Source organism: Parasteatoda tepidariorum, chromosome X1 (genome assembly GCF_043381705.1).
Source record: "Parasteatoda tepidariorum isolate YZ-2023 chromosome X1, CAS_Ptep_4.0, whole genome shotgun sequence".
NCBI classification, from domain to species: domain Eukaryota; kingdom Metazoa; phylum Arthropoda; class Arachnida; order Araneae; family Theridiidae; genus Parasteatoda; species Parasteatoda tepidariorum.
Genome location: NC_092214.1, coordinates 5,163,498 through 5,178,989, shown reverse-complemented (window position 1 = coordinate 5,178,989; position 15,492 = coordinate 5,163,498). Strand labels below are relative to the sequence as shown.

At 28.2% G+C, this 15,492-nt stretch overlaps 1 protein-coding gene across 2 annotated transcripts in view; it reads left to right on the top strand.

Moving 5' to 3' along the window:
* Positions 1 to 15,492, top strand: part of LOC107440096 (SCY1-like protein bma) — an 811,210-nt gene that overhangs the window by 503,577 nt on the left and 292,141 nt on the right. For both annotated transcript variants that reach the window (XM_071187972.1, XM_071187971.1), the window contains one exon: positions 12,379 to 12,415. The gene's annotated coding sequence lies outside the window, so the exon portion shown is untranslated. The remainder of the gene's footprint in view (positions 1 to 12,378; positions 12,416 to 15,492) is intronic.

Here is a 15,492-nt window from a genome sequence, read left to right as displayed (position 1 = left end):
ATGGTTCTGCTTCCAACTAAGGAGAAATTAATTCCAATATTCTACTTAAAACAGGTACTAGGTGTAAAAGTATGTTCTGATGTCTGACTTAATTTTTCTTGTATTCCTTAAAGCAATTGAAAAAGCAAAATATTAAGAACTTGAACATTAAAATTGGTTAAATTGTCTTTTGTTCATTGTATATATATAAGTGTAAGACAACAACTTTAAATTTATTTGCATAATGTCTTGGAAAGATACTTTTTTTATTAAAATTATACATAACTTTGTGAGAAGCGTCGTTTTAGATTATCTAATTACTATATCTTCACAAACTGAAATTTGAGGGAAATTTCGATAGTAACTGTTCGCTTGATCCGTCAACTAAAAATTTAATTAAAAAAATCGATAAAGTATGACAAGGTTAAAAAAAAATCCTGCGTTTACCTTAACATAGTTTTGTTGAATTATACATATTTTTTGAGAGATAACGTTTTCTTATCACACATGAGTTCCTTTTTTAAAATTAAAAAAAAAACTTCTTACATTGCAAACTTTCGTGAATATAAGCTTAGAAAAATTGCAAAATACTCAGAAATACGTATTGAAAATTTAATACGATGCAGTATATACTATATTCTTTCAAATTCAATTAAAGTTAGAAAAACACAAACATAGCACATAGTGCATAACAAAAAAATTAAATCAAACCCAACTCTTAGTTAAAAATGCAGTTTATACATTGTCAACAGCTGACAACTCTTAAGCCAAAAAGAATTCTGCAGTAATAAAACTCCCAAGAAATGCTTGAAGAGCTTTATGCAAAAAGAGACCATTTTTTCCTTCATAAAAATATGTCATAATGAAGAAAAGTTTGTTCATTCTTTCTGGTCGTTGCCGTGGTGAGCAATAAGTAAATATAAAAAAAAACATCACCTTGTTTTCACCACCTTCTCCAATGAATAAGGAGTTTTCTAATTTCTTTAGCCCGCCAAGAAAGGCTCTTTTTTTATCTCTTCTTTATTTTATTTACCTATACGAGATTTCTTCAGCAAATATTTCGGCTGAGCGTGTAATTAAATTTTTCAAAGACGATAAATTTAGTAGATTTTGAAGGACAATTGAAGTCTCTCTGTCAGAAAATATTTCTTTCTTCTGAAAATAAAAAAAAGAAGAAGAGAATAAGAATATTTTTAGAAAAAACATTTTCATCCTTACTTTAATTGGCATTCATTGTGCGTTATCATAGAAGTCACAATAAAAAATGAAATTTCTGCTAACGTCTTAATTATGATTCGATTAAGTGATGAGAGTAACGAAAATTAATACTTTTTTTTCTTCCTTACGTCTAAATAAATTAAAAAATGAAAAATTTAATATCAATAACTCTGATAAGCGAATTTTTTTTTTCAAACTAATTTTGTGTACCACTATTTCTTAAACTTTTTTAATTATACGTTTGTTTTTATTAATCAAAATATTCATAAAAAATCACCTTCATTATTACGCAGAATAAATAAATAATTAAACCAAAACTTTTTTCAAGATTTCTTTTCAATTGCCCCTAATTAAACCAAAATGAATTATTTATTTTTTCGTTTTTGGTTTGAGGTTTAATTTTTATTTCATATTTTTTTAAATTATTTTTTTCCTTAAATTATAGTTTATGCGCGTCCTTAATTCATTACGATAAATTTTCATTAAATTATTAATTGTTAGTTCTTTATTTATCCAATAAAATATTTTAAATAATGTCGGTATCATTAAAAATATAGGAATTGCGTTTCTAATTAAAAGAAAAATTCTAAATTCGAAGTTATTACATATTTTTAAGAAACTTCTATAATTTTTTTTAAACTCTTATTACTGAATTTATCTTATTGTGTACTAAAAGAGAAAGTCAAATTGACCCTTACTGGACTTTTTAAAAATTATTGTTTTTTTTTCTATAAAAAATGCATGCCAAACTTTTTTTTAGGAAATTCGTAGACAAAAATCTCGTTTATATTTGTATTTATTTTACTCCTAAATGTTCATGCATATTTGTATTTATTGTAGAATTTGCTCAGTGCGCAAATTAAAAAAAATAGTATACCTAATTAACTTGTGATCAAGTGATTTTAAATTACGTACAAAAGTAGTTACGAAAGAAAGAGGTGCAAAATAAAACGCACAACAAGCAAAACGCAAAACAAACGTCCTCCTAGAACGTACTTTCTCTAAAATAAACATACATTTTTCAATTGAAATTGGATTCTTGTTTCTCAAAATATAAGGGGTAGTTGCAATCTGGAAAATTTGGTTCCAATAGTTTAGGCTGACGTTTTAGCATTACCGTTTAACGTTAACGTTCGAAATTTTGGGCCTCTTAATTTTAATTCTACTTTTTTCAGTGATATGAATAGAATTATATTTATGAATTTTCATTACCCAAGTTATCATCATTACTCATTTATTATTATTTTACCAATTCGCCTAAATTTTGGATTTTATCATTCAAAAATGCACAGTTAAAAAGATACAAAAATGTTAAGTATTTTAATTGAAAACTGTCTGACCATAATTTAAATAAATTTTAAAAAAAATCTAAATAATTATTATAATCTATATTTTACGTAGAATTATGTTTTGATAACTCTGGATTGATTTATAACCGGGTGCTAAAATTATCTAAAATTCTTTTGGAGATTTGGGGAAATCCGCAAAATGTAAAATTATCATTATGGGGGCCAAACTTTTAAATGCTGTCTTGAATAAACTATCGGAAACATATTTTTCATATTTTGGCAATCCCCTTTAATTTGAGAATCAAATATTCATATCTGTCAGAAAGGATGTATTTTTATCTAGAAAGAAGATTCTTTTGTTGTGTCTGGTCTCCTAACTTCGAATGCAATCTGCACTATTTAACTAGCATATTTAAGGTAAACAATAAGATGAACATTTAGTACGCGAACTTCCAAACTTTAAAACAACATATAGAAAGATGTTCTCCTTCTTTTAGCGCACTGTATAGTTTAATTTTGTTGCCTAAATTGAATCTAAGTACAAAAGAATTTCCGCAAAACGAATTATGCAGTTTAGATGACGAAAATGACGCCAAGTATTCCCTTAAGTGCCACAAACACGGGAAGTTAATGTGTTGACTTCTTACTTCATGCGTTNTTTTTTTTTTTTTTTTTTTTTTTTTTTTTTTTTTTTTTTTTTTTTTGGTTTCTTGAATGCTAGAAAGATTAGCAGTAGAACTGATGACAGTTATAATGCATTATTAACAACATTCTGGTAAAATATCATTGTTCTTATAAATCCTTCATTTAATTTTTTATGTTGTTCTGAATGTTGGTACGCGGTAAATTTACCTCACTGTGTTAATGACATTTCCAGCAAAAGGATTCATTCATTCACCATTCATTTGGTAATTTTTTAATTTATACGGTAATGGTTTACCGGAAATTCTGGTATTCAAAACTATTGTTCTTATTACCGCACTTATAGTAAAAAAATACAAGACCGATTACCATATAAATTTTACCACATTCCGGAAGTTTTGATCATACATTTTCACAGTGTTATATTATAAAAAGTTTAATTTATCCTTCCTAATAAACGTTCATTACCAGCATTGCGCTAATAATTTACTTCTGATCTCTTTTTTGACCTTAACAACGTAGATACGGATTAGATAAAAATGACTCGAGCATACGCATTTAAGTAATACTTTCAGTTTTATTACTAAGTAATACTATGAGTTAATTAATAGGCCAAATAGTTCCTGCGAAATTGAATTTCAAGAAAGTCAGATACTTAAAATTCGATTTCTCAGGAACTATTCAACCAATTTTGCTCAAATTTTGTATTTTACCTTGTAAAATTATATACACCTTGCAATTCAATAGCTACTCAACCATTTTTTAAATAAAATAATAGAAAATAATTCCATGCTAAATAACTTCTAATATTTATTATCTTTGGATAAACAAAATTGATATTTGAGAGTGAAAAATTTTCATTTCGCTTAATAAGTTCTTAAGATATTGCGAAATACGCGAAAAGTAAAATTAACGTTAAGGGGTGTTAACGTTAACACTTTGGAGCGCTCTCCTGACTAAACTATTGGGACAATATTTCCTAGATTGTGGCTACCCCTTCTATTTTGAGATCCAGAAATCCAAATCCGTCAAAAGTAGGTATGTTTATTCAGAGAAAAAAACGTGTCGTGTCTGATTTCGTATCTTAAAATATTGTCTGCACTTATTAATTAGCAAATTTATGGTCACCCGCTCCAGCCATTACGATAGAGGCGTGAGTATAAGAAATGAACGTGAAAATCCTATCATTAGTTAGATCAAAAGTTATTCTGAGTAGTCCGTTACTTATTTATTTTTTATTTGCTCATAATACCAGAGAAACCAAGGTTAAGCCATGAATGATGTCAACATAATAAGTTTCTTGAAGAAAGGATAAGAAAGATAAAAGGAGTAAATAATAAAAAATGGAGAAAAAAAAGTACATTTTACGTACATGGTTCTTATGAGCATGTTACCCATTTTGATGAAAGATCCGCCCCCTTAATATTTTATAAATGTCACGTGTTTACCCATACATAAACTAATATACCGCGGTGGTTGTTGTGTGCTTGTGGTTCAACCCCAAACAAATATATAATATATATATATATATATATATATATATATATACTCTATAACAAAAAATCGACGCACCAAGAACGCACTAAGACTCGCAAAATCGACGCTCGATCAGGCTGGAATGATGCCGACTGGGAACGTATAGTCTTTAGCGACGAATCTCGCTTCCAACTGTGTCCTGACGATCATCGAAGACGTGTTTGGAGACGCATCGGGCTGAGGGGGGATCCTGCCTTCACTATTGCACGCCACACCGGCCCTCAACAAGGCATTATGGTCTGGGGTGCCATTTCCCTTGACAGCCGGACCCCTTTGGTCGTCATTAGAGGTACACTTACTGCACAGCGGCACGTCAACGACATCCTAAGACCTGTTTTGAGACCGTTCCTTTTGGAGCGCCCTGGGCTGGTCTTTAAGCAGGACAATGCCATACCACATACGGCACGTGTTGCTATGAACTGTCTGCAAGCTTGTCAAACTCTTCCCTGGCCTGCCAGATCACCAGATCTCTCTCCCATCGAGCATGTCTGGGATATGATGGGAAGGTGATTGCAGCTGGGACGGAATGTTGCTGACCTCGTTCGACAATTGGATCGAATTTGGCAGGAAATACTGCAAGAGACCATCCGGGAGCTTTATAGGTCTGTGCCACGCCATGTGGCAGCTTGCATACAGGCTAGAGATGGGTCAACACCTTATTGAACTTGTTACTGTAACTCTGCGATAAATTATTTAATTGTTCTGAAATTTTAATCATTTACTATTCTGTACATTGTCTTCCTATCCACCAATTCTCGTTTCAATCGGACAATTCCTTCTTGGTGCGTCGATTTTTTTGTTATAGAGTGTATATATATATTTTGATTTAATGAGATTTTGAAATTAAATCTTCGGTAACAATATTGTAAAGATGCGGGTATGTTTTTCTTCTCTTGGAGAATATAGCTCCGTATCCAAAAAAGTGTCGCTAAATATATTAAAATATTAAATTTTAGATTGAAGACGTAAATGTGTTTCTTTTTCTTCTTACGCAATTTTTGTAAAAAAAATTCTGTATAATAATTTTTTATAAATATACTTTTGCTTTTTTTTAATGTTCGTAATTATTTAACTTGTGAGGGGAAAGCGTACAACAAATGATATTATTGGTCATACAGCCACAAATTTTTAAGGAGCTTTTCGGAAATTTTTTTTTGCTTAAAGTATTAATACCTTTAGGTTAATTTTCTATGCAAAAATTGTTCACTAAGTGCTAAATTGTTACATACTTCACTATAATAGGTATGATTGATTTAGTTTACATATATATACATTATATAATATGTAAACTCACTGGTGATTAAAATTAAGAAAATTGGCATATTTTGTTGAAATTCCTGAAAACAACTGAGCGAAATGTAAGACTACTGCTCCGAAACAAATATGTAAATCTTGTGTGTAAACCATGTTATTGTATAAGTATGCGTGGGTGAAATAAATAGCGTAATAGTTTGTAGATGCGCAAGGCATGAGGGGGCCATGCTCCCTATTAAATCATTATATTTATTCAAATCTGTCACCACTCTTTGATACCATCTGATACGTACGATCATGTTTGTGTATTACAACAGTTCAATGGTAATTATTTTTGTCCAGTTAATCTGATTTATTACAAGCAGTTTAGAATGATCAGAGGATAGTGAAAGCTGATTATAAACAGCCTTTTTCAATGTTTCTTACAATAAGCATAAGCCAATTTAATCTGATGGAGAAATTATTTACAGATATAGCTAATTGCGTGTAGATTAATTGTAATAAGCTTATAAAATTTCCAGCATATTAGTAAATACTGTATACTTTTACCCTGGTGCATTGCAAAATGGCAGTGGTATACATATCTAGTTGGATTTTTTAACTACTACGAAATCCATATACGCATATTGTATGACAAAACCTTTAACCATCATTTCTATCTATAAAATGTGTGAAAAATTATATCGATGAATATGACGCATGCATATTTATATCAATCCAAAATGGTGAAATTCAATTATTTCCTCCAATAAAAAGAGTAGAATATAAGATTTCAAATATAAACTAGAAATTAAATATTGTATTAGAAATAAATAATTTATTTTTTTCTAAAAAAGAAATTTATTCTGATATAATTATATTTTTCGTTTATAAAGTAAAATATTAATGAACACATAGTTTATTTCATTTCCACTTTTCCATTTAATTTCAGTTTTTTTGCCATTAACTTTAAATAAAGAAATGTATTGAGTATCATTTCTTTGAAATTTTTTCATTAGAATATGACAGAAACTTAATGAAACATAATTAGTCAGAAATAATGAAAATATAAATTTTAATAGTGTTTCATACATGCAAATAAGGAGAAACTTTCATAGAATAATGAAACTACCACTTTTTTCATTTGTTTAATGCACGTTGTAAATGTAATTATTGTTGTTTTTTCACTAAATTTTATAAATTTATATTATTGGTATTTTTAAAACTTTTATACGTACTCGAAACGTTATTTCAATAAAATGCAGAATTTGATTTAAATTAATATTTATTTGTAATGATGTGATTCGGTCAATATTTATTTAACTAATAAGTTAAAATTACGATTATTATTATTACAATTATAATTAAAATTTATAATTATAATTAGTTATATGTTATAATTGGTAACTGGTAATTAGAAATATTTACCAATAATTGCAAAGCTATACCACTTTTTTTAATAATTGAAAAATTATAAGATTTTTATTTTTTGTTTCAATATTTATCAGGGAGAAAAAATTTGGTTAAAATGCCGTACTGTATGGTAAAAACATTTCTGATAGAAAAAAATGTAAATCTGGTAATAACCCAAAATATAGGGTATTTAAACTATCCATATGGTAAGCGTAACCGTTCATATTATGGATACGGTTTACAGAAATTTTGATTTTCAAGAACTACTATATACTATATATTACTATATATTATATACTACTTTTTACTATATATTGAGTAAAAGTACAAAACTGAGAAGCAAATGTTACCGAATAATTGTGTTTATGACATGATCTGTGGTATCATGATAAAATTACCAAATTTTACCACATCTACCAAATTTTAATTCATATTGTAAAGAATTATTTTATTGTTAATTTTACCAAAAGTATTACTAAAGCGCTTCGGAAATATTACCGCGCTTATTACCGGTAAATTTTACTATATTCTGATGGTTTTGACAATACTTTTTTTCTCAGTAATCAGTCATTCAATTGAAAGATAAGTTGTGGGTAAGGTTGTTGCTGATATTTAAAATCCATTTATGTGTGCGCAACTATCTATCGATTTCTTACAAATCTAGTCTATAAGTAATTATATTATAAATCTAGTCTATAGTAAGAAAGTCTTAGTTTAATCTTTCTAGTCTACAAAGAACATTTTTTATATACTTCTGAAATAACAAACCTATAACGTCACAATGAAAAAAAAATGGCATAAAATGATTAGACCTTAAGAAAAAGATGATACAGATTATTCTGAAAATTGCCAACAATTTACAAACATAAATAGAAGCCGAAGTAATTGCACGGCTCTCTGCGTGATGCTTAGGAAAGTATTTATTTATTTATTTTAATTTTAAGATTACCTACAAATTTCTTCAGCAGATGGCTCTACTGACCGCAAAACTATAAAACAAAGTTTTTGCTATATCTCAGACAATTGCAACTAAAATATTGCTTTGGGTGCCTGTTATTTTTGTCCTTAGACGGAACCACAATTGTTACTTTTGAAAATATATTTTATAGATTCAAATTGCAGTGCCATCTGTTGACCTTTCAAATTAATTTTGAGATTTTGTGAGAACAAATTACCCAATTTTCTAGGGAAAAACGCAGATAAATAAAACATTTCTATTTTTTCCTTAACTAATTTTTCATATCATCTGTCAGATTTGCGACATCTGGTAAGAAGCAGCGTTGTACAAATTTTTATTTTGCATTTTTTCGGCATAGATTTTTTACATAATGATTACGTGCATATAACTTTACGCTGTTTGTAATTAAAGGAGAGGTTTGGCAGAGGTTTAAATATTTCAACTTAAGTAGTTAAGTAGCTATGTTAGCTGATTGAAAACGGGAAAAAAAGCTAGCAAAAGTTCTGAGCTAAAGGTTAGCTGACAGAAAAAAAGGTTAACAAAAGTTTTACAACAGTAAATAAACAATGTATGCTATCATAACTTCGATTGTTACCATTTTACTATAATTAAAGCCTTAATTCATTTTTATTGAATTTAGACAATTGGAAATAATTTTATTCCTAAAGATATTATTCTTAAAGCTAAATTAAAATAAATTTTTATTGAAACAAAATGTTTTTAAAAATATTATTAAATGAAGTTATTTTTCAAACTCCACGATATTATGCCCAAAATGAAAACTGCGCACTAACGCCATACCTCGTTTGATTAGTTAAAGGTCCAATTTCTTTAAAAAAACACATCAATAACTAAAAATATATTATTATTTAAAAATGTGATAGAACAGTCAAAAGATTGAATCAAATATTTTTGAAATTTACTCTCTTTTTAAGTAATGTTGCGTGATATGTTTATGTTTGTAAGGCCTTGACTAAATATCAGTACCAATTAAATATTGGTTATTGTTTTACTCAAAATAATTTCATCATCAATTCATTTAAACAAAAGAATATCTCTTCAACACATTAAAAGTCAATATTTTTAAAAGCGTTGGATACATAACTTTATAAAAGCTCCAAAAATTAGAAATAAACCAAATTTTTGATAGTATTTATTAATTTTTCGACAACTTACACTAGATAAAACTAACTGCGTATTAAATTATATTTTTCTTCCAACGTTGCCAATAAACGATATAAATATAATGGTGGCTGCTATGTGACTTACTATGTTTTTGAATTACATTTGATGGATTTATTTCTTTTTATTATTTCTATTGGTTTTTTGATTATAGATAAGCAATTGAATGAAATAAAATCAATATACTTTTAGTATCAATGGTAATGGAAAAAAGAGTAGAAATAATTTACTTTTTTTCTTCCAAAAATGTATTCTGCAATCAAATCAAATGATCTGCTTTATCGAGTGAAATTTTACATTCCTTAAACAATCTTCTTCAAAAATGCTTATATAAATTTTAATGATTTTTGCAATTACATTCGCCTTCGCCATTTTTACAATTGCATGAGGTGAACCGAGTTCGAATCTCAGCAATAGCTGATCAATACGAATTCCGCATCCGGCTTGCACCAGCAACATGCTGATGTAAAATATCCTCGGTGATAGACGGATCATAGGTAAGAGTTCCCTTGCCGTGAGGCTAACCATGGGAGGTTTCCGTGGTTTTCCTCACCATGAGACTCAAATGCGGGTTAGTTCCATCAAAAAGTCCTCCACGAAGATAAATTTTTCCCAAAACATGATCCAGGAATTTCCTTGTCTTCTGGATTGAGTTTAAAACTACAGTGCTACAGAGTTAAACATTTGCAGACGTAAACCCAAAATTGGGTCTCCTGTTCAATTACGGTTATGAAATTAAATAAAACTTTAGATGCATAAAATATTCTAATAAAGGGACATAAATTTTATTATTTTTTTGAATAATGAAGTTTAAAGATATTTTTTAATTTAGAGCTCATTACATGAAAAAAAATTATTTAGTGTACTTTAATTTTGATAAGAAACAGAAAACCTAAAAAACACATACTTATATACATTTATTTAAAATTTCTACGAAAATTCAAATAACAAAAACTGTTAAAAATCTCCCAACTATCTATATAATCAATATTTTTAAAAATATCATTTAAAGGAATTCAAATGAGAATTGTGCTTTAATTATTTATTTAAAGTGCATCAAACATAGCATATCATGACTTTAATTACTAATCTGTGAATAAATATAAAAGGTATCCTGAAATGAGAAAAAAATATAGCCTAAACTACCGTAATATGTTAAAATGTACCGTTTTCTAACTCTATGGGAACACCAAAAAGCTCAATAATTTTTACCAAAGTGCTTTGATGATGATTTTGGTAAAATGAACAATAAAGTATGGTTTATAATACGGTACCAAACTCCACTTTTCTCTAGGTAGTTATGCCACTGTATTTCAGGCTGAGGTCTATGCTATCATCTTGTACTGCAGGATATGCTTAGACAAGGGACATCTAAATATGCCTATCCACATATGTTCTGAAAGTTAGGGGCTGCTCTCCTATCCCGATAAAGGTGTAAATTCACCTCTTCACTACGGTGGAGGTACTTCTCGGTCCTATGTGACCTCTCTGCTCATAACAAGGTGGCATTGGGCACCAGGACGTATGGGCATCCGTGGAAATGAACTGGCTAACGAAGCAGCACAGGCTGGCTCCAGTGCGATTTTCTGGGACTCTCTCCCACATCATTCAGGGCATCTATATTCAAGCTCTATGGCAAAATTGTCCATGAGCAATGGCGCAACTCACATGGTCAGAAAGAAGCGAAAGAGCTAAATCGTCACTGTCCTAGTGTGCGTCAAAAAAGCTTCTTAAGCTAAACAGGAACAGTTTGAGGAAGATCAATGGTCTTCTTACTGGACACTGCACCCTCAGGAGACACCTAAACATAATGGGTATTAAATCTGAGTTTCTTTGTCGAAGTTGTCATCTTGAGGAGGAGACTTAACGACATATACTTTGTGATTGTAAGGTCTATTCTACTCAAAGATTTGAGAATTTTGAGCAACATTGCATTAAATCCGAGGATCTGTAAGGCAATCCTGTCAGGAGTTTGCTGAACTTTATTTCAGCTATAAAACTTTCTTGTTAATCATGATTTATGATACATAAGACCTCTGCTCGATGTAGTCTTCTCTTTGGAGCTGTCCAACCTCTAAATCTAAGTCTAATAGCTTATAATATGTGAAAAAATTTGGTAAATAAGGTAAAATTTGGTAATTTTGTTATAATATCTTAGACCCTGGCAAAAAATCATTTATTCGGTTAAGTTTACCCTTCAGTTTTGTATTTTTTCTGAATGTATGATCAGAATTTTCGGTTAACCATAACTATATGAGAGGAAAAATTACCAAATGAATGGTTTAAATAATGTCCGTTTTAGCTTTATTAACCAGAATTAAGTTTTTTTTCCCAGAAATGTTATAACATTCAGTAAGTTAATTTCATTAAAATTCTTTCTTCTGCATGTGTTCACGTTAGGCAAATAAATCAGAATCTCTGGATAGTATTCTTTCATTTACGTTCATTTTTATTTATTTAAGTATGAAGATTCATTAAATTATAACATCTTGAGTGAAACTTTTACACTTTTCTTAAAAATTTTATTCATAAAATATATACCTGTCACTCACTCGCTGAACACATGTTTTGATGACTAGCCAGGCTGCTTTATCTCATGTCAAGAAAGAGTTTGTTCCCAACTATTTCGATCTTAGATAATAACAATTACTGCCGTAAAGAAAAGGAATTGCGAATTAAGATCAATATCATATAGTTCATTATACAATCAATGCATTATTCAGATATTTGCTGAATAGATTCTATGCAAGTTTTCAAATATATTGTTCAAAATTGAAATTCAATTTCCAATTAGTTATCTCCAAATTTTATGCTAAAAGATTGTCTTGTAAAATCAATCTTAATTAATTTGCATTAGTTAATTTTCTTTAAAAATGAATTATATTTCTTTTTGTTTCATACTAATTTCTGTATTTTTTTATTTTTCAGGTTTTAATATCAGAGAAGTAAAAAACGGGACTCATATGTAAGTTTAATATATTACTCTTCATATTCAATGACTATATAAACAAAAATAAATAACATTGATTTACTTTTACAGTTAATTAACATTTTTTCTCAAAATTAATAGCTTGAATACCATCTTATTTACGGTTATTCAACTGTTTTGCTTGAATACGGTAAAATAACAATTAAATAAATTGTTATTGTAACCAGTTTTCCCGAGAAATTTCTGAATTTCCAAGAGTATGTATGTATGTATGTATGTATGTATGTGTGTATGTGTATGCGTGTATGCGTGTATGCATTATGCGAAGGTCACATAAAATGTATAACTTTCGTTGTCTTTAAACGGTCACCCAAGAAGTAAAATTTTGCTATACAAATTATGTAGTAAATTGCTTGTCAAGCACCTTTAAATGGTTCAACGATTTTACAGTCACTCATTTTAAGTTAGATTTCGGCAAAGAACTTTTATTATTTAAGTAAAACTTCAACAATATGTATTATTTCAATTAAGTGCCTTAAAAAATAAAATGTTTCTTGGCATAAAATTGGTTCAGATGCAGGACTGTTGTGCAAAGCCGAAGATGTGTCCCAACGTACAACAAGGTTTCTTTTTGCCAGATTAAAATTTCTATTACTGTCTTTAAACTGTTTAATAGTACTAACAAATTTTTATTTTAAATTCACAGAGAAAATTGCTGTGTTTTCAAAAATCCAATTAATATTTCCGAATTCAAAAATTAAAATGTGAAACGTGTCTCGAGGAGTCACACTTTTCCCTAATGCGTCTCCAATTACAAAAGATGCGCCCAAATTACTTAAGCAATTTTCGGAGTTTAAAAATTTCTCACTTTGGAATGCAACTACCAACCTACTCGAGAATATTTTTTTATTGAAAGCTTTTATTATTTTTTATTATTTATTTATTTTTTTAAATTAAAAGTAAATTAAAATTTCTTTTAATAATATAATATTTTTGAGTAAAATCTACTGTGTTTTCTATTTGCATGGGAATGTTTCATTTTCATCACTCTAATCAAACTTCTTTAAAGTCCAATAAATGACATACAATCACATTTTTTTTAAATGAAATAAAAATACCTTTTTTAAAGGAGAGTCGGATTTTTTTTATTAAAGTTTGAGAACAACTAAGCAAAAATTCCAATTTTCTTTCAACACAAGTTTCTTTAGCCTTGTAAAAAAACAAATAGAAAAGAAAAGAAAGAGTTGAAGTTGATTTTTTACTTTTCACCAAAGTACATAGGAAGATTACTTGACTGATAGGTTTAGTAAAATCGATTATTTCCAAAACTCTAACTCTATTTTATCTTGTTCTTCAGCCAAAGGGAAAACTAGGACATACTAATGGATATAAAAGTATCGGTTTTTCAGATTTTGAGACAAAATAGATTTTTAAAAAAAATCGCTGTGATAAAAAACCTCTTAAACACGAAAATCCGTAAGGAAATGATTTTTCAAGCTGAAAATAAAAATATTAATATCATTAAACTTTCTTTAATAGGTGACATCTATCTTTTTTATTTTTAACTTTTTTTTGAGGTTTCACAACTATTTGGTTTGAAAGTCCTTTTGATTAAGGCTTTTAAAATAATCTTCAAAGTTATTATTTCAATAAAACATTGTTAGGAATGACAATGTTTTGCGAATGGTATTATCTTGTTATTTTGGTGGCACTGAAAATTTTATTGTATATATATATATATATATATATATATATATATAGACTTTTTAATAATTATATTTAAAATAAAAAACATTTATTTGTTCAAACAGATGGGATGCTGCAAAGATCTAATTATTCGTCACTTCCAGCTAACTTTTTTTTTACACTTTAATTGTAATAATTATACTCCTAATATTAAATTTGTTTTTAGGTTTATTGATGGTTTAATTATCTTTCATTTTCAAAGTTACTCAATTTTGTTTAATAATATTTACCAAAAGGATTTAATCTTACTTTGTAAGTATGACGATAATATTAATTTGAATTTTTTTGGATTTAAGTATTCAAAAAGAAGAAAAAATCTGCATTGTTGTTTTATACGATAACAGGAATAATTTTAAATTTAATATAAATAAACTAGTTACACGGAATTCTTATGTTTCTAAAAACATTAATTTAAATATTATTTTTAATCAAATAAATAGAATTAAAAGGATTTGTAGTAATATTTTTCAATCCAAAAATCAAATGGACAAACTCTTCTAAAATTTGAAAAAAAAGGAACAATGGATGTCTAACTTATGTTGCATAATATATGTATATATAAATATAATATATATTTTTAATGTTTAAATTAAGATAAATAATATTTTTTTAATGCATTCAATTCAATTTCACTTAAAGAACATAAATGCTCCTTCATTTCGAGGATTGCCACAGATTATTGAACTTGTTACTTTTCCTGCCGCATGCCCCTTGGTATAACATTTTCCACTCTCCCAAGGTACAAGTTACAAGGTTTTAAAAAAATAAAAATTCAAGGCAATCTAAGTAAACTAACATTATCTTCTCGTAACTGAAACAATGAAAAGTATTATCTTATATAACTAATTAAAGTTCGGTTTAACAGAGTATAATAATTTAAAATCTAATATTAAAAACAACAAAAATAAAAAAATATATTTAAGTAATAGAATTTTCCATCTCTCTCTAAAGGCATTAATTCAAAGCTTAAGATGTAACTTTTGCTTTCATTTTATCTACAATTCAAAGTCACAATTAGGAAAATAATCTTGCTAATGTTGTCATTAGGTTCTTATCAATTTGCCAGTGCCCCAAAGTATAACCCTAATCTCCTGTAGTAATGTGACTCAAATTTTGTTTTCAAATAAAACATTCATAAATCAATATTGATGGTATTTTGATACTTAAATTTAATCAAGCATATCCCATGATATGTCCCTAAATTTAATAATTTGTATGTCTTCTTTACTTATAAATACGGTGAATAAATCCTTTTAATCCCTAACACTTAAAACTAATTTTTCATTATTTCTTACTTCAAAAATATCTCAATAATGTCGTCTCTTCAGTCAAATGTTACTAAATCAAGGAAGATAATTTTTATTAGA